Here is a 23411-nt window from a genome sequence, read left to right as displayed (position 1 = left end):
GCATTTTGGGAAAGCAAATCTTAGCAGGACTTATACATTTAATGGTAAGGTCTTGGGGAGTGTTTCTGAACAAAGGGACGTTGCAGTGCATGTTCATACCTCCTTGAAGGTAGAATCGCAGGTAGATAGGATAGTGAAAAAGGTGTTTGGTATGCTTTCCTTTTGTTGGTCAGAGTATTGAGTATAGGAGTTGGGAGGTCATGTTGCAGCTGGACAGGATGTTGGTTAGGCCACTGTTGAAATATTGCGTGCAGTTCTGGTCTCCTTCCTATCAGAAGGATGTTGTGAAACTTGAAAGGGTTCAGAAAAGATTTACAAGGGATGTTGCCAAGGTTGGAGGATTTGAGCTCTAGGGAGAGACTGAATAGGCTGGAACACTTTTCCCTGAAACGTCGAAGACTGAGGGGTGATCTCATAGAGCTTTATAAACTCATGAGGACATGGATAGGATAAATAGGCAAAGTCTTTTCCCTGGGGTCAGGGAGTCCAGAACAAGAGGGCATAGGTTTAAGTTGAGAGGGGAAAGATATAAAAGAGACCTAAGGGGCAATGTTTTCACACATCGGGTGGTACGTGTATGGAATGAGCTGCCAGAGGGAGTGGTGGAAGCTGGTACAATTGCAACATTTAAAAGGCATCTGGATGGGTGCATGAATAGGAAGGGTTTGGAGGGATATGGGCCAAGTGCTGGCAAATGGGATTAGATTAGGCATGGATGAATTGGACCCAAGGGTCTGTTTCCTTGCTGTATGTCTCTATGACTCTTGCTTCATATTGATAATTCAGATTTTAGTGTGCAGGGGACAGTTTGGAAGTTTGCAGCTGGTATGAAACTAGGAAGCATTGTGAGGAGGGTACTGGAGAAATGTCAGGACATAGACAAGTTAGTGGATAGGTGGCAAGTGAATCTCGATGCAGAGAACAGTGTGGTGACACATTTTGGTAGAAAGCACGTGGACAGACATTACAAAATATTATACAATTCCAAAAGGATGCAGAATCAACAGGACGCTGGTCAAATGTGCACAGCTCGTAGAAGGTGGCAGGACAGATAGTGAGTGCAGTTAATAAAGTGTCGTGGGCTTCATTAATAGTGGCATAGCATACTAGAGCAAGGAGACAACACTGAGCTTGCAAAGGAGACTTGTTAGACCTTAGCTGGAGTATTGTACTCCGTTCTTGGTGAGACACCATTGGAGGGATGTGAATGGGGGAGAGTGCAGACAAGACTTAGAAGAATGGTTCCAGGAATGAGTTGTGAAAATACTTTGGAGAGGATGCAAGTGTTCTTGGAGAGAAGAAGACAAAGAGTAGGTCTGATGGAAATTTAAAAAATGATGTGGGGGCTGGATATTGTGGATAGAGGTTTTTAAAATCATGAGGGGTGTGATTAGACAAGGTCTTTTCCCTGGGGTGGGGGAGACCAGAACTAGAGGGCATAGGTTTATTGTCTGAGGACAAAGAGATAAAAGAGACCTAAGGGGCAACTTTTTCACAGTGTGATGAATGTATGGAATGAGCTCCCAGAGGAAGTGGTGAAGGCTGGTACAATTGTAGCAATTAAAAGACATCTGGTTGAGTCTATGAATAGGAAGGGTTTAGAGGGGTATGGGCCAAGTGCTGGCAAATGGAACTAGATTAGGTTAGGATATCTGGTTGGTATCGACAAGTTGGACCGAAGGGTCTGTTTTTGTGCTGTACATCTCTATGACTCTGAGGAGAATCTGCTTCTGCTTATAAAAGGATCAAGAATGAGAGGGCACAGATTTCATGTCATTTTTCAAAGAAGCAAATATGATATGAGAATTAGTTGTTTTGTCACAGTGAGTGATTTGGTTTAGGAGTGCTTTGTCTCGATGTGTGGTTCTATTGAAACACTCGAGGGTATTGAATGGTTATGTAAATGAGAACAATGTGCAAGGGTGTAGGAAAAAGGCAACGGGAAAATGGCAATAAGCCATGATGCTCATTAGAAGAGCTGGTCAAGATACAATGGGTAAATGACAGCCTCCTGCACCACAAATATTTGTAATTCTGTGAAATGTTTAATCTGTATGAGATTCATTGGCCTTGAGTTTATTTAATGTATAAAGGAATTAAAAATGGTCCAAGGCCACAACATTTTCTGAAGCTTTTAGGAACACGGTCGCAGGAGGGAATGCTTCAACTCTTTGAGCGTCTTCAGCCATTTAATGGGATCTAGTGTGACCAAACTCTCTGCACCAACTTAGCCTTGTATCTGTTAATGTCCTTGAATAACAAAATATTGAACCATCTTCATTTTGACATCAGCAATTGATCTGCTGTCAATTGCCATTTGTGAGAATTGCAAACTTCTGTCCTTTTTGTCTGGAAATATGTTCTAATTTCACTCCTGAAAAGTCAGGCTCTAGCACCAATATTCACACTTAGTTTCCATTCATAAACTTGTAACAAGCAAAAAGAGTTTTTCTCTTATCTGAGAGCAGCACGGTGGCTCAGAACACCAAGGACCCCCATTCGATTCCAACTTTGGGTGACTATCTCTGTGGATTTTGCACATTCTCCCTGTGTCTGCTTGGGTTCCCTCTGCATTTCATCCCACAATCCAGGGATGTGCAGGTGAGATGAATTGGCCAAGCTAAATTGCTGATAGTGTTCAGGGATGTGTAGGTTAGAACATAGAAAAGTACAGCACAGAACAGGCCCTTTGCCCCACTATGTTGTGCTGAAGGTCAATCCTTATGTAAAATAAAATAACTTAACCTAAGCATTAGTTAGCATGGGTGAATTAGTCAGAGGAAACGTAGAGTAATAGGGCAGGGGAATGAGTCTGAGTGGGATACTCGTCAGAGGGTTGGTGTGGACTTGTTGGGCCAATTGGCCTATTTCCACACTGTAGGAATTCTATGATATCTTGTTTGTTTCTGTTATTGCATTGAAAAATGTTGATCAATTCACTCCTTTTAGTCATCTAAGTTTCAAGGAGTACATGTTGCATTTCTTTCATCTCTTAATTTGGTTCTTGAAATCCAAGTATTAATTTGGTGAATCCATGCTGCACTGCCTCCAAAATAATTGACCTTTCCAAGATAAAACAAAAAAACTATGGATGCTGAAGTTTTGCAACAAAAGGGGAAGCTGGAGTGAAGGAGGAGTAAGTGGATTGGTGGAGACGGAGCCCATAGAGAGAAAAACAGGCAGGAAATGGTTCACATGTGGCTAAGGGCCTTGTCGACCATGGAGGTGCGGAATCCTTGGTTAAGAAAAAAGGTGGTCTGAGGGGCCCATGGGATGGTGGCATCATCAAAACAGATGTGATGAAGAAACTGGGACAATGGAATGGAATGGAATTCTTAACAGCAATCGGGGTGTGAGCAGATATAGTCCTGTAATTACCTTGAACTTTCAGTTGCCTGCTACTTGTCTTTTCTTTGTGAGTAAGAGTACAAAGTTTGTGTGATTGTTGGCTCTCTCTCTTCAGTTAGTCTGTTAGTTCTGAGTGTACATCGTAGCGCAACTTGGAAGTCTGTTGTTTTCATGTCCCTGTGGTTGTAGTTGAATCCCGAGAAGCATGGCAATCATCCACAGACACAATCAACAAGCATATGAACCTAGACCAAATATCCAGCCACTGCAACAAATGACCAAATCAGCAACCAGAAGCAGCAGGAATGGAACCAGATAAATTCCAGAAGAGATAGTACAGCAGCACTTCACAGGAGGCTCCAAAGCACTGAGGATGTCACCTAGACGGAGTGAAACGTTTGCAAATCAACTTCCCAGCTCGGTGAACATACCCAGAACTACGACATCGCCATGTACTTTTGTTATGGACCAGACCCCCTCAAAACATTTCAACAAAGTAGCTCGGGCCCTAACTTTGCTAGTTGTTTTAAGTTGGTGTAAACAGGATATTCTAGGAGGCCCAACCAATTAATTTTAAACAAAACAAGTTATCCTTTACACCATGGCAGTCCCAATCTATGGTTGGAAAGTTTAAAATCACTAACTGTAACCACCCTATTATCCTTCCAGATAACAGAGATCTCCTTAGAAAAAGCGATCATCCGATTCCTATTTCACAGTTTCACCCAAATAATTTCCCAAGAACATCCGCCCTTAGTACAACCATAATGCTATCCCTTATCAAAAATGCCATCTCCTCCCCTCTCGCCCCCACTTTCTATCCTTCCTATATCACTTGTTTGCTGGAACATTAAGCTTTCAGTCCAGTCCACCCCTGGGCCATGACTCTGCAATTTTCCTTAGGGACCGTTGTCACTATTTGCTAATAGGTCAGTTGTTGTCACTTCTGGGTGATAGTTCTCTGTTTAGTTGACATCTTTTTAATAGACCTGAAAACTGATTTACTCCTTTGCAGAAACTGTTTTCTTTAAGATCATGAAAAGTGTTGAAATAGAAGCTGGACATGTATCTCACCTGTGAGTGCCAAAGCTTGGTGTTATAATGATCAGATAGTGAGAATTTAAACCGGTAAGGAATTGAGGACATAAGCCTCTTTACCCAGAGGATGGTCAGAATATGGAACTTTCTACCACCTGCCATAGTTCAGGCAAATAGGGTAGATTCATTTCACAGAAACTGGGTAAATACATGAGGGAGAAAGGAATAGATGGCAGTGCTGATCAGGTAGATGAAGTAGAATGGGAGGAGGCTTGGATGGAGCACGAGCACCAGCATAGACCAGTTATGGACTGTCCTTCAATATAGTGTTATATTTGCTTCACAGCGTAACCTTTCCTTTTTGAAAGGGAATAACCACTACTGCACTATGACCCCACCGTAATATGTGGACTGCATCTGGGTCATTATGTTGGTTGTACTGACACTATCAAGGCAATGTTTAAAAATAGATTCTTTTGTTTTAAACTGCCAGTTATGACATAATATAAAGGTAAAAAGGCCGGAAGATTTCATATTCTTTTTCTTAACTTTGCTGGTTTCGTGATATACACCAGGAGTCAAATGAAGGTGCCATATCTAGCTTCTGGGTCAATGTATTAATAATGTGCCCATTGTTTTTATCAAAGTGAGATGATAATGAATACTTTGGCATGCATTCAGAATACTGGAGCTTGGATAATCATCACCTCCCTTTTTTTAAAAAAAAAAGCTACATAGTTACTGCTTTGTTTAAAATTGCTTCTGAGATGACAAAGCAATTTTAATTGTTCCTTCTTGGTAGTCTGAAGAGCATTTTAAGAGGACTGGAACCATGATTAAGATAAATCTGGTTTGAGCCATACCTTGTGCATAAGAAGATGGTTGAGATTATTGGACATAGTCAGTTCAACTCCAGGACATCTCTGCAGGAGTTTCTCAGGGTAGTGTCATAGGCCCAACCATCTTAAGCTGCTTCATCAATTACCTTCTTGCCATCATAAGGTCAGAAGTGAGGATGTGAGCTGATGATTGCACCATGTTCAACACCATTCATGACTCTTCAAATATTGAAGCAGTCCATCTTCAAATGGAACAAGATTAGGATAATATGCATGCTTGGACTGTCAAGTGGCAAGCCACAATTTGCACCACCCAAGTGGTGCAATGATCATGACTAATAATAAAATCCAACCACTGTCCCTTGACAGTCAGTGGTGTGACCATCATTGAATGCGCCACTATCAACATCCTACAGATTACCATCAACCAGAAATTCAACCGAATTCACCCCATAAACACTGACTACTAGAGCAGGACAGAGGCAGGAATACTGCAGTGAGTAACTCACACCTGACTCCCCAAAGCCTGTTCATCTACAAGGCACAAGTCAGGAGTACGATTTGAATACTGCTCGCTTTCCTGGATGGGTACAGCCCCAACAACACTCGAGAGCCTTAATGCGGTAGGAAACCCACGCAGACACGGAAAGAATGTGCAGACTCCACACAGACAGTTGCCCAAGGGTGGAAGCAAGCCGGCGTTCCCAGTGCTGTGAGGCAGTACAGCTCCATACTGAGCCACTGCACTATATTTCCTTCAGTGTCGCAGGGTTAAAATCCTGGAATTCTTTTCCCTGATGACATTGTGGCTTACATACAAGACTGCAGCAGTTCGAGAAGGCAGCTCACCACCACATTCTCAAGAGCAACTCTGGATGGGCAACAAATGCTGGTCAGCCAACAATACCCACATTGCACAAATGAATTTTTAAAAAGAAAACTCACTGGAAATTGGTTGATTCCTGGAGGGCATCAGAAAAGTTGTTCCAATCACAGATTTTTCATGATGCCAACCCTCCAAGTATTGGTACCATTAAACCCAAGTTCAGAATTTATTATGGTGATTTCGCCCTCCTAGACTATAGCCTTAATATCATCGCAGTATTAGCAGTTTGCTTCTGCTTAACCATGTTAATCTTTGAACAACAAATGTCCGATGAAGGCATTTGACAAGGTACCTCAATAGATTAATTTCTAAGATTAGATCCCATGATGTTGGAGACAGTACATTTGCATCGATAGAGAATTAGCCAATGGGTAGGAAACAGTGTGTGGGGATAATGAGTTGTATTTTAGATGATTTCTGCAGGAATTAGCGCTGGGACTGCAACTGTTGACAATGTATATTCATGAGTAAAAACTGCAAATGTGTTGCTGGTCAAAGCACAGCAGGTTAGGCAGCATCTCAGGAATAGAGAATTCGACGTTTCGAGCATAAGCCCTTCATCAGGAAGGAAGTTGTAGCCAAATTTGTAGATGACTCAAAAATAGGTGGAAAGGCAGGGCGACAAGGGGACACAAACAATTTATAGAGTGCTATCGATAGGTAAAGTAAGTGGGCAAAATGTTGACAAATGAGTTGGAAAATGTGAATTTGTTCATTTTGGATGGGAGAGCAAAAGAACAATTATTATTTAAATGAAGAAAACCTCCAGGAAACTTCGAAACAAAGGGACTTAAGGGGATGTACTCAAGAAACACAATGCTAGCATACAGATGTGTCAGGTAATCAGGAAGCCTAATGGAATGTTGGACCTTATTTCAAGGGATTTGGAGGATAAGAGAGGTAAGTATAACTATAGCTGTGTAAAGCGCTGGTGAGACCACATCTGCAGTATAACGAGCAGTTTTGTTTCCTTATTCAAGGAAAGATATTAATTCATTGGAGGCAGTTTAGAAAACTGGTATGACCCCAAGTATCAAGAAATTATTTTGTGAGCAAAGACTAAACTGGTTGGGATTCTACTCACTGGAGTTTAGAAGAATAGAAGGTGCACTAGTTGAAAATACAGGATTCTTGAGTGGTTTAAGAGTAAATGCTGAGATGTTTCCTGTCATAAGAGAGTCTAGGCGTAGAGGGCAGAGTTCAGAATAAAGGGGTGCCAATTTAAGACTGAGCTGAGGAGGAATTCTTTCTCTGAGGATTGAGGGTATTTGGAATTTCTTGCCACAGAGAGCTTTGGAGTGCAGAGTCCTTGTGTATATTTCAGGCACAGACAGTTCCTGAGTAGTAGGGAACCATTATGTGGGAAAAAACAGGAATATAAATGTGAAGAATGTTCGATCAGGCATGATTCTATTGATTGGGTGGAGCAGGATCATGGTACTGAATAGCCTACTTTTGTTCCTATTTCTGATGGTCTTATGGCCTTAATTCACATTAAGGACTGAACAATTAAGTAAGCTATTGAAAGGCTTAGATTGCTTCAGTAAATTGTCAGTAGTTGCTCCGGTCTCCTTATCTTTATCAAAAAGACTGGTTGGAAATTACAAATTCACCTATTAATGCAAACCTAGATTGGTTTATGAACATTATGTGAGCATCAATTATAGCCATTTACTGCTAGTGCATCATGTTGGAAATTTTGTTAAATAATTTATAATCTGGTGCCAATAAAGTGGAAAGAGTTCTAAGTGTAATTGAGATTGAATTGTAATTTTACATTTAAACTGAGAGATTCATTGTAGACTATAACTGTCATCGCAGATTGCAGGTCCAAAGCAAAATTATTGGGGAAGTATGTATAGTGTATTTCTAAAGGATTTGCATAATTTAAAAGCTCTTTTGAAGAAGATTTTATTTCTCTCCATCTCCCGTGCTGTCTAGAAGGTATGATATGTAATTTTATTTGGGGTGGTCAATATTGGACTGAGTATCAATTTTGATTAACTATATTATCATGTAATCCATTGCAGGCATTCCATGACACATAGCCTAGAATACAAACACAAAGGAACGTATGAATTAGATGCAGGATTTGGTCATTGATCATGGCTGATCTGATTGTAGCATCAACTCCACATTCCACCTACATGCCATTACCGTTGATTTCTTTGTTAGTCAAAAAACAATTGATCTTTGCCATAACTGTATTCACTGTTCTGTGGGAACAGAGTTCTAAAGACTCATGACCTTCTCAGCATAACAGTTCTTGCTAATCTCTGTTTTAAGTGGGAGACTCCTTATTTTTAAACTTTGTTCCCGGTTCCAATCTCTCCCTCAAGAACAAGGCTCCTCTCAGCTTCCACCCTGTTAATTCCCTTTTAAGATCTAATATATTTCCATAACATCAACCTCATTCTTTGCATTTCCAGTGTACATAAACCCAGTCTGTCCAGCTTTTTGATGTGAGGTAACCCTCTTTCTCTTGCAGGTGTCAATTGAGTGAATTTTCTCTGAACTGCTGAGGGTGCAAGGGTGGAGATTGTTGGAGCCTTGACAGAGATCTTGTGTTCTCTTCAGCCATAGGCAAGATCCCAGAAGACTAGAGCATATTTGCTGTTGTTTCTTTATATAAGAAAGGTAACAGTCATAATCCAGGAAATTATAGGCCAGTGAACCTCGCATCAGTTGTATATCAAGCGCAGGCAGGTGGGACTGAATTACTTTGGGATTATGTTCGGCATGGACTTGGGAGACCAAAGGGCCTGTTTCCATGTTGTATGACTCCATTGAAGGTTTAGTCAAAAAGATAAAGGAAGAATATGTAAGCAATGCAAAATTATTGGAATAGAGTCTAAGGGCCAGGATTTGCGAGCATTTGGATAAGAATGGACTAATGCACATATAGAAATGCCTTGGGATTCTGTCTAATCCTGCTTGTCAAGGACATTTAGCTTTCATAATTCCTTACTTAAATTCTTTCCAGCTTCCTTCTTTGTTCCTCAAGGCCTTATCTGATTTCACTTTCCTAAAATGTGTACGTGCTTCCTTTCTCTTTGACTAAATGTTCAACATGGCGCCATACAACACAGAAACAGACCCTTAAGTCTACAGAGTCCATGCCAAACATAATCTTAAAGTAATCTAGTCCCCCCTACCTCCGCTTGGCCATATCCCTTCAACCATATCTTATTTATATACTTATCCAAATGTCTTTTAAACATTGTAACCGTACACATATCTCCCACTTCCTCTGGATTAGATTAGATTTCCTACAATGTGGAAACAGGCCCTTTGGCCCAACAAGTCCACACCAACCCACCGAAGAGTAACCCACTCAGACCCATTTCTCTCTGACTAATGCACCTAACACTATGGGCAATTTAGCATGGCCAATTCACTTGACCTGCTCAGCTTTGGACTGTGGGAGGAAACCGGAGCACCCGGAGGAAATCCACGCAGACGCAGAGAGAAGGTACAAACTCCACACAGTCACCTGACCCTGGTACTGTGAGGCAGCATTGCTAACCACTGAGCCACCATGCTACCATTGCACGTTCATTACACACAAAAAACACTTTGTGTAAAATTATTGCCCCTCATGTTTTGCGAAGATATTTCTTCTCTTAACTTAAAAATATTCACCCAAGTCTTGAAATCCCCCACCCTAGGGAAAAGATACCTGCCATTCACTTTATCTCTAACCCTCATGATTTTAGGATAGTCAGTATTACTTTCTGTGGGGAGGTCTTGTCTCACAAATTTGATTGTTGATTGAGGAAGCGATGAGGGTGATAGATGAGGGCAGGGCAGTGGATGTTCTCCATGTAGACTTTAAGCAAGGGCTTTGACAATGCCCCTCCTAGCAGGCAGATACAGAGAGTGAAGTCACTTGGGATCCGCAGTGACCTGGTACGGTAGATATAGAACAAGTTTTTGTCATAGAAGGCGGGGAGTAACAGTGGAAATTTTTGTTTTGACTGATCTTATGACTGCAGCTCTGTTTTGCAGAGGTCAGTGCTGGAATTCCTGTTGCTTATAATGTACATGAACGACTTGTAGGAGAATGTAGGTAGTCTGATAGTAAATCTGTGGGTGACGCACAGGTTGGGAGAGCCTCTGATAGTCGGGAGGATTGCCAGAGGGTACAGCAGGCTATCAATAGGCAGGAACTTGGGCGGAGAAATGGCAGATGGAGTTTAAACTAGACAAATGGGTGGTGACTTATTTTGGAAGGTCTAATACAGGAGGGAAGTACACAGCAAGTGGCAGAGCCTGAAAAGTACTAACACGCAGAGGGGTCTGGGCATGTCACAGTTCTCTAAAAATGACAATACAATTGGATAAGTTAGTCAAGAAAGCATGTCCTATGTTTGTCATCATCGATTGAGGTAGAGTATAAAAATTGGCAAGTCACTTTGCAGCTGCATAGAAGTTTAATTAGGCCATGTTTGGAATGTTGCGTATCATCCTGGTTCATATTACCAGAAGGGTGTGGAGACTCTGGAGAGGTACAATGACTGTTTGCTGTGATTCTACCTGATTTGGAGAGTCTCAGCTATGAGGAGAGATTGGATAAACTTGGTTTGATTTCACTTGAATATTCGAGGCTGAGGGGCAATCTGATAAAAGTTTATAAAACTGAGTGGTATGGATAAAATGGATCATCGGAATCTTTTCAGAGGATAGTAATGTCGATTATTAGGGGACATAGGTTTAAGGTGGAAGCTGGAAGTTGAAAGGAGAGGTGAGAGGCAGGTTTTATTTGTAAGTGCCTGGAATGTGCTGCCAGAAGAGGTGATTGAGGCAGATGGAATAGCGACGTTAAAGAGGCATTTTGACACATATGTGAATAAGCAGGAAATAGACAGATGGATCATGAAGGGGCAAGAGCTTTTAATTTTGAAATACATCAAATGTCAGTGCAGGCTAGGTGGACTGAAGGGCTTAGTCTTGTGATGTACTATTCTTTGGATAATTGGAGTCTTTTTCTTGGGTTGGAAATGTCAAAAACTAGGGGGCTTAGGTTTAAGGTGAAAAGGGGGAGGTTGAAAGAAAATGTGCGAGGCAAGTTTTTTTTACTGGTCGGTGCCTACAATGTGTTGCCGGGGAGGTGGTAAAAGCAGATAGAGTAGTAATGACTAAGAGGTGTTTAAGCAGGTGCGTGACTTGGCAGGGAATGGAGGGATATGGACTACATGAAACTATTTGTGATTCCTTTAGCATGGGATCATGTTCAGCACAGGTATGGTGAACTTAAGGACCTGTTCTTGTGCTGTGCTGTTGTTCTATGTACCTCTGGAGGCTTGAACGAAGGTCATTTCATTCAGCGGTAGGGATACTACTGTTAGATCACAAGAACCCTATGAAAGTACCAGAAGCACCATTTTTCTACTATGGCTAGAATTGCAAACAGATTTGTGAAGTATGAATGACAATGTGTGGGCGTGGAGAAATGAGTACAACAGTTAAGAATTTTCTCTTCTAGGCGATTAAAGTCACATTTCCTCCAGTACTGATTCCGGGAATGCACAGTGAATTACTGAAATAACTAGCTCAGAAAAGGAGGGGTTTCATTTTAAAAAGGGAAGAAAGGAGAAGCATGCCTCAGGAAAAGGTTTGGACAGCATTTATAGGTTTGGTGGCTCAAGTTGGTAACTGAAAGGAAAATTAAGATCATCAAAAAAAGGTGTGGTTGCAAGAGTGTATTAAACACAGGGTTGTTGAGCATGTTTCCCATCAGATATGGAGACAATAATAGCTTTTAAAGGAAAAATGATATGAAATGATGCAGGGGGTTCATAGAATAGGAGAAGACCAGACAGCCCTTTGGGACTGTTCTGCTATTTAGTTCATTTTACTTGAACTCCATTTACTCAGTTTATACTCCCTATCTCTTGGTATCTTATCTAAAATGACTCTTGAAATGGATCTAAATGTATAGGTTTTTTGCCACTTGTGACATCCTGAAAGAGAAAATGATGAGTTGAAACTTGCAAAAGATGCACGCTGGTCAGATTTCTTTTGTCTACCTTAGAACAGTATAGCCAGTTTGGTTGTTTACAAATATTACTTGTTTCCTGGCTTTTCCTGATGGATATATTGGGGGTCATCATTTGTGGAGAAGAACAAGGCTCAGCGCAAACATGATAATTTGCACAGCCTGTATGACTGCTATTTGTATGAGATCAGGGCACTAAGTGGCTACTTCCAGGATATTAAATTGTATAATTTTAAACCTCCATACTGAAGTGTCATCTGCATGTTAGACATTTTTATGTCTTGAATAATTAATCAGTAATCAAAGATTTAATTTGAAAACAAAAGAATTCTGAACCCTTCTGTGCTGCTAACCAGTATTTACTTGCCTCATCGTCTTGGTAAAGAAAGCTTTTCAGATGGGGGAGCAAAAAGAAATGTAGTGGTCTTGGGAGACTGTATTGTGAGGGGGTTCACCATGTTCCTAATAGCAAACAGCCAGAATCCAGATGGCTGTGTTGCCTGCCTGGTGCCAGGGTTTGGAGCACCTGCTCATGGATGGTGAGGAACTTGCACTGTTTGGGGGGAAAGATCCAGTTCTTAGGATTCATGTGATTTAAGGTAGAGCATGGAAAGAAGGTATGCTGTCAGTGTCAGGAGCTAGGCACCATATTAAGAAGTAAGATCTCAGTAATCATCTCTGGATTATTCCCTGAACTATATATAAATTGGCATAAGGCAAATAAGATGAGAGAAATGAATGAATGTGTGGCTCAGAGACTGGTGTGGTGCAAGTGTGTTCCACTTCATGGGGTTCTGACTTCTTGATGAGTATGTTGTACCACTGGGTCATCTGAATTGTGCTGGAGCTTGTGCTCTTGTGAGCCGTGTGACTCAAGAAGTAGAAATTATTGCACTAATTCATGACATTTGAGAAGATGTGCTGTATCAAAGTGGAGACAAATATGAATATAGGAAATTATAAACCTTGACAGAAAGGATGGACAGTGGTAATGTAAGAGAGAACTCCACAACTAATATAAGGACAAAATTAAAGGCTTTGTATATGAATGCATTCTAAGCAAATCACGTGAATTGGGAGTGCAAGTTGAAATAAATAAATGCAATCTGATTGCCATCCTGAAATCATGTCTCGATAATGGCTTCAATTATCTGGATATTGAATGATCCTTGACATTTAAGAAGGAGGGTTCTTTCAATTAATTATAATACAGCACAATTGAAAAAAATTACTTTAGTTCAGGAATCAAGTTTGTAATACTGGTTTGAGAAGAGATCAAGGCAAGAACCCAACTCATGAAGGTGTTCCAGATATTTTCCAACAACCTCAATTTATTCAATTTCTTCTTTCTCTCAATGATATTTTCGCCCCCGATATTAACCCTGATATTAACCGCATATTAGGATGGAGTAGAAAAGAAGAAATAAGTAGGCTTGTCAGATAGTTCCAATAATTACGGATGATGTTATTCTTGATGTCGCCAAGATGAGAAAAACCTGTAGAATATTTTGGGCAAAGTTTCTCATAAGAGCACATTTTTGAGTCAACCAAAGACCCGGTTTATTAGACCCACTATTGTGTAACTGGTTAAGAGGAATCAATGACCTCGTGGCGAAGGCAACTTGATGCAGCAGTGATCATAATATGCTAGAATTTTATGTCTACTTTGAGGGAGAGAAGTATGGATCCAAGGCTAATATATTAAACTTATGGGCAAATCTGAAAGCAAAGTGGACTACCAAATTAGGTGAAAGGATGTGTTGACAGCAATACAGTGGCAACATTTAGGGTTATTTCAGAATGCACCCGACAGATACACTACAATGAAAAAGAAAAATTCCAAAGACATGAATGGTAGGACATGGTTGACTTAATAAAAAATGTTGAAGATGGCATCAAATTTAAATAAAAAGCAAATAATGCTGCTAAAATGGGTGACAGGTCAGAAACATGGATAGAATGTAATAAAACAGCAAAGATTGAAGTGATTGCTGAGCCTCCTGCTGAGATATTTGTATCATTGATCGTCACAGGTGAGGTGCCAGAAGACTGGAAGTTGGCATATGTGGTGCCACTGTTTAAGAAGGGTGGTAAGGACAAACCAGGGAACTGTAGACCAGTGTGCCTGACATTGGTGGTGTGCAAGTTGTTGGAGGGAACCCTGAGGGACAGGATCTATATGTATTTGGAAAGGCAAGGGCTGATTAGGGATAGTAAACATGGCTTTATGTGTGGGAAATCATGTCTCAAACTTGATGAGTTTTTTGAGGAAGTAACAGAGGATTGATGAAGGTGGAGCGGTAGATGTGATCTATATGGACTTCAGTAAGGAGTTCGACAAGGTTCCTATGGGAGACTGATTAGCAAGGTTAGATCTCACGGAATACAGGGAGAATAAGCCATTTGGATACAGAACTGGCTCAAAGGTAGAAGATAGAGGGTGGTGGTGGAAGGTTATTTTTCAGACTGGAGGCCTGTGACCAGCGGAGTGCCACAAGGATCAGTGCTGAGCCCTCTACTTTTTGTAATATAGATGAATGATTTGGATGTGAGCATAAGAGGTACAGTTAGTAAGTTTGCAGATGACACCAAAATTGGAGGTATAGTGGACAGCTAAGAGGGTTACCTCAGATTCCAACAGGATCTTGACTAGATGAGCCAATGGGCTGATAAATGGCAGATGGAGTTTAATTCAGATAAATGTGAGGTACTGCACTTCTGAAAGGCAAATCTTAGCAGGACTTATATACTTAATGGTAAGGTCCTAGGGAGTATTGCGGAACAGAGACCTTGGAGTGCAGATTCACAGCTCCTTAAAAGTAGAGTCGCAGGTTGATAGGATAGTGAAGGCGGTGTTTGGTATGCTTTCCTTTATAGGTCAGAGTATTGAGTACAGGAGTTGGGAGGTCATGTTGAGGCTGTACAGGACATTGGTTAGGCCACTGTTGGAATATTGCATGCAGTTCTGGTCTCCTTCCTATTGGAAAGATGTTGTGAAACTTGAAAGGGTTCAGAAAAGATTTACAAGGATGTTGCCAGGGTTGGAGGATTTGAGCTGTAGGGAGAGGCTGAACAAGCTGGGGCTGTTTTCCCTGGAGCGTCAGAGGCTGAGGGGTGACCTTAGAGGTTTACAAAAATTGAGAGGCATGGATAGGGTAAATAGGCAAAGTCTTTTCTCTAGGGTCGGGTGTCCAGAACTAGAGGGCATAGGTTTAGAGTGAGGGGAAAGATATAAAAGAGACCTAAGGGACAACGTTTTCACACAGAGGGTGGTACATGCATGGAATGAGCTGCCGCAGGAAGTGGTGGAGGCTGATACAATTGCAACATTTAAGAGGCATTTGGATGGGTATATGAATAGGCAGGGTTTGGAGGGATATGGGCCAGGTGCTGGCAGGTGGGACTGGATTGGGTTGGAATATCTGGTCGGCATGGACAGGTTGGACCGAAGGATTTGTTTCCATGCTGTACGTCTGACTGTATGATTGGCTGGAAGGTTGAGAGGGGAAAAATTAATGATACAAAGCTAATCAGCTACATAAAATCAGTCCGTGTTTCTACATATCTTTTACAAGGGCAGACGATGACCTAGTGGTATTAATTGCTAAACTTTTAATTTGGAGACCTGGGTAAAGTTGTGGGATCCAGATTTGAAATCCATCGTGGCGGATGGTGGGAATTACATTCAGTATTCAATATCAATTTATTGAATATCTGTAAGAGTCTCATGATTTCCATGAAGCTACTGTCAATTGTGATTCAGAAAAAGTCAATCATCTGGTTCACTGATATCGTTTAGCAAAATCAGTGGGAATCTAGGGTGGCAGTGGTGGGGGGGACCTCTGCTGGTTGGAGTGGTAGATGGAGGTCAGTCAGCTCGGCTCCAAGACCTTTCTGCAGGAGTTCCTCAGGGCTTTTCTGTAATCTATGCCCTTGCACACCTCTGGAGCAGATGTGATGTAAACCTAGGTCTCCTGGCTTGGGTAGGGACACTACTGCTGAGCCACAAGAGCTTTTAACTTCCTCAGGATAGTGTCTGCAGCCCAGTCATCTTGACCTGCTTCATGAATGGTTTTTTTCTCCATCATCAGGTCAGAATGGAGGATGTTCACCAATTATTGCATGGTATTTGGCACCTTTCAGGACTTAGATCCTAAAGCAGTCCATATCCGAATGCAGCAAAACTTGGCCTCACAGAGCTTCAATTCCAGAGAGCAGGGACAGACACAACAGGCCGATTTCGCTTTCTCCATAGCTGTAACATTTCTCGAAGACATTTTGGCATAGCTTCTATAGAGTGCATTATTTTCTGCCCCTATAGTTTCCAGTGCATCATGTTATTAGTCTTGGAATTGTTAGAAGGTAGGATCACAATATTCTGCAGTAATCTTTGATTTTCTGTTTTTGATTTATGGTTTATTTTTATTCATACTTCTGTAAAGTTGCTTGGGATCTGTTTTCTAAAGTGCTGTATTATTGTTGAATTGTTCAAGTTGTCAATTTAAAACCCAAAACTCCTGAGTTGATCAGAATAAATGAGGTTACTTAAGCTAGAATTGATTTTAATGTTGATGGTTTCATATGCTGGACTTGTCGCTTTTGCCTTACTGACAATGCCATGGTTGAATTGTTTTGCTTGCTATAACATGATCAGTAAGTAATTAACTAACACTGTAGTTTGAAACACTGGTCCTTTTGTAATGTGTTTTGTTGTTGTGTTGGTGTGGAACCACTTCTCAGCCTAACCCTTTTTTTAACTTTGTACCTGGTTGAAGTCAATTGGTGTTTTCCATTTTGCTACATTGGCTTCAGGCAGCTGCAACCCATGAACCAACAAGAAGCTGTTCATGCTCCGATTTACTGGAAACTCATTCCTTAACTGTGTCTAATCTCTTGAGGTTCCTCAATTTATGACATAATTCTGATCGTATTCTGACTCAAGCTGTCAAAAAGTGCAGTTTAAAAATATGTAAACCAAGCTGAAATTTTTTTTATTGCCCTGGCAGGCAGCTGGGTTCGTTCTTTGGCAGTACAAACAATCTTTGTTACAGAGTGACTCAGTGCCACGTCCTTCTTGCTTTTCCTCCTTCTGATTTTGTTTTTTTTAACGTTCAACATCTGCTATACATTTGATCCTGCCATGCAGACCGTGGAAATAAACCCAACAGTGGGTTTCAAATTCAGTTCACCGGAGTTAACTCTTTAGTGTATGCAAAAGCAAAGGTAGGTGCCTCCCCTTTTAATGTCCAGATTAAAAGTGTGACTTGGTAATGTTTTAAAACAGCATTCAAGCCCAGAAAGATTTGAGACTCCGCAGCTTTGTTGAAATGTAATTCAAACACCCTCCAACATTTGAGCTGGAATGGGGCAGCAGCGTCGCCAAGTTTTCTTGTGCATGGCGAACCATCCCTGGTGAATTCTGACTTTGACTGGGATCTGAAACTTGAGCTCAGTACTACCTTGGTAGAGGAACTTGCACTGTGGTCCATTCAGGATTGCATGATTGTTCATAATGAATTACAAACTGTGTCCAGTTTCAGAACAACACAGATTTAAAAAAAAACAAGGGAACTGGCCAGCTTAATTTGTTGGTTGCAATGATCGTACATGTGGGAAAGGGGAAAATATTTTGAGAATTGGAAAAATGTCAATTCTAATTTGGAATTTGAAAGCAGGATTGATACCAATTGAATAGACTCAGGTGTATCAATTGGGGTAAGACAACTTGTGATGAAATTACACAATGAATCCAACAGTAAATATCAGGTTGGGGGAAGTGGCTACACACATGTGGCTTGTGGTTTAGATAATGTAGTACTGCGATACAGTGTGTACTCTGATTTGTGTGTGGGTGTTTTGGCTGGATTCTCTTTTTGTAACATTCTGAACATATCTGCTAATAATTTCAGTTACTTTCTTAACCTATTTGTTCATTTCTTGAAACCAATTTGAATGTCTGACCTTATTGGCTTTTGTCATCCCCTCTGTAAATTGTGCTGGCAAAGATGTTGGAAAGTGTTCACATCAGAATTTAATTAAAATTCCGTCAGCTTTGACCATAATGTTTGCAAGTTTGAGTCATTTCTCAGTGAAGCATTCTCATTGATTCAGAGATGTCATTTGAGGAAAGCAGAATAACTGGATATGTAGAATTGCAGAGTACAGAGAGAGGCCTTTTAACCGTTAGCCAATGCTGGGAAATGGACTTGTTTTAATAGAAAAAATTCTGTATATTGGTTTGTGAGGACTGTGCAAGTATGGTGAGAAATGTGCCTTTGTTTTAATTTAATTCCCATACCTCCTATCTCACCTTATCTGAAACCCACATCTGACTTTGTTTCCTCCAAGTTTGGCTTTTCCAGACTTCATGTGCTAGTCTCTGAAGCTTTACACGTCCAAGATATTTATAGCTCTGTGACTGTGTTGCATCCTATGCTATATTTCTTATTCATTACCCTGGTTTCTCCACGTGCAATGTATCACCTAATGAACTGAATTCAGGGTGTTCAATTGCTTCTTCAGATCTCCCTCAACGTATCTAAAATTGCATCCAGCCATGATGTTCTGAATCAACTGATCATCAACACCACCACCACCACCACCTTCACTCCTACACCCTCTTTATTGCTAGTGACCTGGAGACATGATTTTAACTCAAGTTAACTTTAAGTTAATATTTGCAAAATAAATAAAAAAGTTAGACTGAAATTTGTGGTGGGCGTGGGTGCTTTTAGTCAGCACTTGTTTGTCTTGAACAAAGTAACAAGACAAAGGAATTACCTAGTGAATGGCAAAATACCAAGAAGCTCAGAGGAATAGAGGGATCTTGATGTGCTTGACCACATATTCCTGAAGATTGGTCAATAGAGTGATTAAGAAGGCACATGGGACACTTGCTTTTATTTGTTGTGGCATAGATTGTAAGAGCAGGGGATTTATATTGGACCTGTCCAAAATTTTGGATAGGCTACAGCTGGGGTACTGTGTGTGGCTCTTGTCACTGCACAATAGGAAGGATGTGATTGCACCAGAGAGGATACAGAGAGATTTATCAGAATCTTTCTTGGGATGGAGCAGCTTATCTATGAGGAGAGGCTAGATAAGCTTGTGTTATTTAGTTTGGAGGAGAAAAGTCCTGAGAAGGATCTGATTGAAGATTACAAAATTTAGAGTCATGGACAATGTGCATAGAAAGCAACTGTACCCTGCATTGAAGCGTCACTGTTATGGGGCATAATTTTAACCAGAAAGGCAGGTGGTTTTGAGGAAGGAAAATTCACCAAAGGTAGTCTGAATCTGGAATACACTGCTTGGGAGCGAAGTTGAGATGAGAAACCTCACAAACCTGAAAAAGTACTTGTGTGAGCACATGAAGTGACATAGCAGTCAAAACTACAGGCCAAGTGCTGGAAAGTTGGATTGACATAGATTTAGATCAGTCTTTGTCAGTGCAGGTTCAATGGGCCAAAGGGCCTCGTCTTTATTGTATAATTCTGTGAATGTACTTGTCTTGCCTCTGTCAAGTTAAATTTATGTTAAGAAAGTTATCAATTGAAATCTTTTAGTGGATGCTTCCTGCCACGATGGACCATTTCACTAATATTTCTCATGGTCTTCTGAGTCCTTAGTCAGAAGTCACATGACACCAGGTTATAGTCCAACAGGTTTATTTAAAATCACAAGCTTTCGGAGTGTAGCCCCTTTGTCAGGTGAAATGAAGGCGCTATGCTCCGAAAGCTTGTGATCTCGAATAAACCTGTTGGACTAGAACCTGGTGTATGTGACCTCTGACATTGTTCATCCCAGTCCAACACTTGAACCTCCACATTCTTGACTCAGGTCAATCTTCTCACTAAGAGTTGATTGTAGGTTCTCCCCATCAGTAAACTCGTTGTTTATTCTTTTATACTGTCAAATTCTCCTTGTGTACCACTGAACATGTCTCTGGTCATGTTATTAATTATGTTTGGACAAGCTATTTCTTCATCTAATCACCTGTGGAGTATTGACTTTCATTATCTTGTGATTTACATTATCTTGTCTGTTTGTCGTAACTTTGTTTTCTTGTTTTTGTCTGTATGGCAGTTCCTCATGCTGGTTTAGGCTACTCTAACCTATTACCTTTAAATTCTCCCTGTCCTGACTGCATGCTGGTCAATTTTGTCAAACTAGAACTCTAGTTTTTTCTGTTGGTGCCCTACATTGTGCTACTGCTTGGTGCAAACCAAGTAAGCCCATGTAGAGTTGCTCACAGGCTGCCAAGGTCATGGGTCAGGGCGAGGTTGTGCTTTAAAATCAGTCAGTACCTGCTTGAGGAACCTGGCAGCTGAGTGAATTGTAATTTGTAGAGGGCTAATTCCTGACCTGAATCTTCAAAAAGTCAGCCTTTTGGGTAAAAATCCTAAGTGGTTTATAAGAATTCTCGAGAAACACTGTTGGAAGCTGAATGTAAGGAAAGCTGATGTTTATGCTGGGCAAGTGCTTAGTCGTCAGGAAGAAGAAAATTCCATAAACTGGTTACACACATTGAAGACTGTGGGGTTGAAAAAGTGCAGCTGGTCAGGCAGCATCCAAGGAGCAAGAGAATCTACATTTTGGGCATAAGCCCATCATCAGGAATGAGGCTTGTCGGCCAAGGGGACGGTGTTGGGGCTGTTGGGATGGTAGCTTGAAGTGCGATAGGGGGATGAATGTGATGGTGAAACTATAGGTCGAAGAGAAGGGTGGAACAAATAGGTGGGGACGAAGATACACAAGTAGGACTGTTCAAGTGGGTGGTGCAGAGTTGCAAGGTTGTGATTGGGATAAGGTGGGAAATGGGGAAACTGGTGAAATCCATACTGATCCTGTGTGATTGGACGGTTCAAAGACAGAAGATGAGGTATTCTTTCTCCAGGCATCGGGAGGTGAGGGTTTGGCAATGGAGGCGGCCCAGAACCTGCATGTCCTTGGTGGAGTGGGAGGAGGAGTTAAGTGCTTCGCCACAGGACAGTGGGGTTGGTTTGCTTGGGTGTCCCAGAGATGTTCTCTGAAATGATGTGTAAGTTGGCGTCCTGTGTCCCCAGTGTCGGAGGGTGCAATGGATACTGTAGACGAAGTGTGTACAGGTAAATTTCTGTTGGATGTGGAAGTATCCTTTAGGGCCTTGGACGGAGGTGAGGGGGGAGCTGTGGGTGCAGGTTTTATATTTGTTGAGGTGGCAGGGGAGGGTGAGTGGATGTGGGGGGGGGGGGGGGGGGGGGGACCTGACAAGGGAGTCACAAAGGGGATGGTCTCTCCAAAACGCAGACAGAGGTGGGAAGAAAAATATATCTGTGGTGGTGGGGTCTGTTTGTAGGTGGTGGAAATGGTGGAGGATGATGCGATGTGTCTGGAGGTTGGTGGGGTGGTTCTGTCTTGCTGTGATAGGAGAGATGGTGTTCAAGGGCAGAGGTGCGGGAATTGGAGGAGATGCGCTGGAGGGCCGTGTCGACTACTGGGAGGGGAAATTGCAGTCTTTGAAGAAGGAGGACATCTGGGATGTTCTAAGGTGGAATTGGTCCTCCTGGGAACAGGTGTTGTGGAGGAATTGGGAATAAGGGATAGCGTTTTTACAGGAGGCAGAGTGGGAGGAGGAGTAGTTCAACCTCCTAGTCTGGGAACCCAGCACTGTCCGATTCTACCTCTGACCCAAAATTCACAATGCCCTGGTTGACCCATTGTCTCAACCTGCTCCTGCTCCATCATACTTAGCTCTGCATATCTTGACACCATCCTGTCCCACCACATGAACATCAACTAGCCGCAAAATGACATGACCCTCTCTCACTCGAGGATATTTGCCTCCTCACTCTCCACTGGAGTCGTACTGGAGGATTGGAAGGAGGCGAATGTTCCTATTTTCACGAAGGGTAATAGGGAAATCCCTGGCAATTACAGACCATTCAGTCTTAAATCTGTGGTCAGCAAACATTTGGAAAGAATTCTGAGGGATAGGATTTATGACTATTTGACAAAGCATGGTGTGATTAAAGGCAGTCAGCATGGCTTTGTGAGGGGCAGGTCATGCCTCTCAAATCTTATTGTGTTCTTCGAGGAGGTGTCAAGACTGATCGATGTTCGAGCAGTGGATGTGGCGTATATAGACTTTAGCAAGGTATTTGATAGGGTTCCCCACTCTAGGCTTATTCATAATGTCAGAAATTATGTGCTACTAAGAGATTTGACTATCTGGATTCGGAATTGGCTGGCTCACAGAGGGCAGAGAGTGGTTGTTGATGTGAAGTATTCTGCCTGGAGGTCAGTGTTGAGTGGAGTCCTGCCGGGTTCTCTTATTGGGCGTCTGCTCTTTGTAGTTTTTATAAATGACTTGGATAAGGAGGTTGAGGGGTGGGTTAGTAAATTTGCAGATGACAAAGGTTGGAGGTGGCGTCGATAGTATAGAGGGCTCCTGCAGGCTGCAGTGAGACATAGACAGGATGCAGAGCTGGGCTGAGAAATGGCAGATGGAGTTCAACCTGGATAAATGCGAAGTGATGCATTTTGGAAGGTCTAACTCGAATGCTGAATATTGGAGTAAAGATAGGATTCTTGGCAGTATGGAGGAACAGAGGGATCTGGGTGTGCAAGTACATAGATCCCTCAAAGTTGCCACCCAAGTGGATGGGGTTGTTAAGAAAGCATATGGTGTTTTGGCTTTCATTTACAGGGCGATCGAGTTTAAGAGCCGCGAGGTTTTGCTGCAGCTCTACAAGTCCCTAGTGAGACCACACTTGGAATATTGTGTCCAGTTCAGGTCGCCCCACTTTAGGAAAGATACAGAGGCTTTGGAGAGGGTGCAAAGAAGGTTTACCAGGATGCTGCCTGGACTGGAGGGCTTGCCTTTATGAAGTAAGGTTGAGTAAGCTCGGACTTTTCTCTCTGGAGAGGAGGAGGAAGAGAGGTGACCTGATCGAGATGTACAAAATAAACAAGAGGAATAGATGGAGTCAATAGCCAGAGACTTTTCCCCAGGGCAGGATTGACTGGTATGAAAAGTCATACTCTGAAGATATTAGGAGGAAGGTATAAAGGAGGCATCAGAGGTAGGTTCTTTATGCAGAGAGTTGTGAATACGTGGAATGTGTTGCCAACAGTTGTTAAGGTGGCATATGGTGTGTTAGCTTTTATTGATAGAGGGATTGAGATTTGGAACCATGAGATCGTGCTGCAGCTGTACAAAACTCTGGTGCGACCATATTTGGAGGATTGTGTACAGTTCTGGTCACCACATGATAGGAAAGTTGTGGAAGTCTTGGAAAGGTTCAGAGGAGATTTACTAGGA

General features: G+C 41.8%; 1 protein-coding gene across 3 annotated transcripts in view; it reads left to right on the top strand.

Moving 5' to 3' along the window:
* lifra (LIF receptor subunit alpha a) overlaps positions 1-23411 on the top strand; it is a 183980-nt gene that overhangs the window by 4366 nt on the left and 156203 nt on the right. Inside the window, exon 1 of one of the 3 annotated variants that reach the window (XM_060834318.1) lies at positions 10477-10499. The exons of the other annotated variants lie outside the window; for them this stretch is intronic. The gene's annotated coding sequence lies outside the window, so the exon portion shown is untranslated. Of the gene's footprint in view, positions 1-10476; positions 10500-23411 lie in introns of those variants that run through there. 3 annotated transcript variants of the gene reach the window in all.

The sequence above is a fragment of the Hemiscyllium ocellatum genome, chromosome 2, assembly GCF_020745735.1.
Source record: "Hemiscyllium ocellatum isolate sHemOce1 chromosome 2, sHemOce1.pat.X.cur, whole genome shotgun sequence".
Taxonomy (NCBI): Eukaryota; Metazoa; Chordata; class Chondrichthyes; order Orectolobiformes; family Hemiscylliidae; genus Hemiscyllium; species Hemiscyllium ocellatum.
The sequence above is the reverse complement of the archived record's forward strand: the minus strand, read 5'-3'. Positions and strand labels throughout refer to the sequence as shown.